The sequence below is a fragment of the Oratosquilla oratoria genome, unplaced genomic scaffold, assembly GCF_046742065.1.
Source record: "Oratosquilla oratoria isolate Oo_2021 unplaced genomic scaffold, ASM4674206v1 SCAFFOLD45, whole genome shotgun sequence".
Taxonomy (NCBI): domain Eukaryota; kingdom Metazoa; phylum Arthropoda; class Malacostraca; order Stomatopoda; family Squillidae; genus Oratosquilla; species Oratosquilla oratoria.
In genome coordinates, this window is record NW_027467710.1 from 5,440,139 (window position 1) to 5,442,638 (window position 2,500).

The window sequence follows — 2,500 nt, forward strand, 5'->3', positions numbered from 1 at the left end:
TGAACCAGTGGTGGGATTAAACCGGTTATTACCGGTTCATGCGAGCCTGTTCTTGCAATTCTATGACCTCTGCGAACCGGTTATCAAAAATTGACACGAACGGGGTAACTACAGCCTAAATGATATTTGCATACATCTTGCCCAGTGAACCTGTTAAGAATTTTTCGAATCCTAACTTGCGCTTAACAATCTCATAATACCAGAAAGGGGTGCGTTCCTGGGTGCGTTCCTCGGTGTCCTGACTGGCATGATTTTCCTCATGTCACCCAGGAACGCACCGAAGAACGCGTCCAGCTCTGCATAATACCTCAAGCACCATTTCAGTTCCTATTAAACCCTTTACATACAGGGATCACCGACTTCTGTTGAATAAAATCACCTGGCGGCAGGAGTAACAATCAATACGTGTTCTCCTTCGGACAGCGGGAGATTCCATCGGCTGAATTAAATCACGTGACGGCAACAGTAAAAACACCATAATGACATCTTTAGCGAAATCCTTCTTGGAGACGTGTCTTAACCTTTTGGATAACGAGTTGGCTTTCCGTCAAAGTCTGCGCGGTAGCCAAGTGGTTACCGTGTCGAACTCATTTTTATTCCCTGGAGTTGCATACATCTTCAAGCTCTCTCTCTCTCTCTCTCTCTCTCTCTCTCTCTGCCATATCTCTTTTTGCTACTCTTAGTTTTTCCCTGACGGAGTTGGGAGGAAGTTGGGAATCTTTGAGTCAGTTCTTAATGACTTCTGTTTCATTTCTTCGCATTTCTGTGTCTTCTCTTAAATATTCCCATGCGGCACTGAAGAAGAGTTCGCGTGGGTAGTGCAATGTCTGGCCGCCGATCCGTGTGTGTGTGTGTGTGTGTGTGTGTGTGTGTGTGTGTGTGTGTGTGTGTGTGTGTGTGTGTGTGTGTGTGTGTGTGTGTTTGTGTGAGTGTGTGCCCGTGCGTGTGTGTATATATATATTGTGTGTGTGTGTGTGTGTGTGTGTGTGTGTGTGTGTGTGTGTGTGTGTGTGTGTGTGTGTGTGTGTGTGTGTGTGTGTGTGTGTGTGTGTGTGTTTATAATATCTGAAAGTTGACACCTTGCCGTGGTGGATAGGTTTAGGAATCTTAATGATTACAAGAGCTATGTCGATAGAGAGGAAATCTCTGCAGGGTCACCCATATCGAACAGGTTTTGTAAGAAAGATCACACAAAGAGCAGCTCATACACACAATCGCACGATCCACTGCTAACAGGCACGTCCCTGATGGCAAACAGGGAAATTCATCATAGATATATGTAATACCGTCATAATGACGGCGTGGACCATTGGGCACCCTATACATATAGGGCTTCACCGGATATAATGAATAAGGTCACACCACACAAATGTCTCACCAGAAACCAGTTGGCAACGAAGTCAGATTACTGCCAACCCCCCTTCATAGCCAATATGAATACCACAACCAAAATAAAACCAGGCCTTCCTCTTGGATCATAGTCTAATAAAGGTCCAACCGCATTGCCTCATCTGCTTACGGCCAGTATGCCACCGAATGTCAGTAAGCACTGTCCAAGTACATCCAAGTCTTGGACATTAAACAACATCAAGAAAATGAAGATCTATACTTACAACGTAACAAGTCTCTCACAAGACCACAAGCTGGAGAGTTTAATGGGATCACTAGACAACATCAAGTGGGACATTGTACGACTGAGCAAAGTCCGAAGAACGGAAGAAAAGTTCATACAATTACAAGATAGTCTCCACCTCTTCTACTATAGAGGTAAGGACAAACCGAGAGGTTCCTGGTAACGTAGTCAACTTCAGTAGTTTATCAGACAGGGTAGCTTGGATTGTCATTAGGCTGTGTAAAAGGTACATTCTAAAAATAATTCAGTATTATGCACGAACTTCACACAGTTCAGACGATGAAGTTGAGTCCTCCTATGATGATTTAAGTCAGGTAATGGATAAAAAAAAGTAAGTACACGTTGGTAATAGGCGACATTAATGCTAAAGTGGGGAAGAAGGTGGGAGATGAGTCGTGAGTTGGGAAGTGCGGAGTAGGTGAGAGAAATGACAGAGGCGAGATGTTAGTCAATTTTGCGGAAAACTACTACATGAGGATAATGACCATTTCCTTCCAAAAGCGCATAGGTCGTAAATAGACCTGGAGAAGTCCAAATGGAACAACAAAGAATGAAGTACACTTCATATTAGGAGATGAGAGGAAGAGCGTTAGCAATGCTACGGTCATAAATAAAGTCAACATATGTAGTGACCATAAAATAGTAGGTTGCACAGCTAAATTCAATTTCAGAGCAGAGAGAAATAAACTACTTTTAAAAAAGAAAATCAGCCTTGCAAAGGTTAAGGCTAATAAGACCCAATTTCAGTTACAAATTAAAAACAGATTCCAAGCTTCAAGATCCAACTAGGACATTATCGAAGATATGAATTTAAACTTAATTGATATCATTAGGGAATCGGCAAAGAAAGTACAAAGTACAAAAAGT

General features: G+C 42.5%; 1 protein-coding gene across 1 annotated transcript in view; it reads right to left on the reverse strand.

Moving 5' to 3' along the window:
- Window positions 1-2,500, reverse strand: part of LOC143023311 (uncharacterized) — a 134,368-nt gene that overhangs the window by 65,614 nt on the left and 66,254 nt on the right. The gene's annotated exons all lie outside the window — the stretch shown is intronic.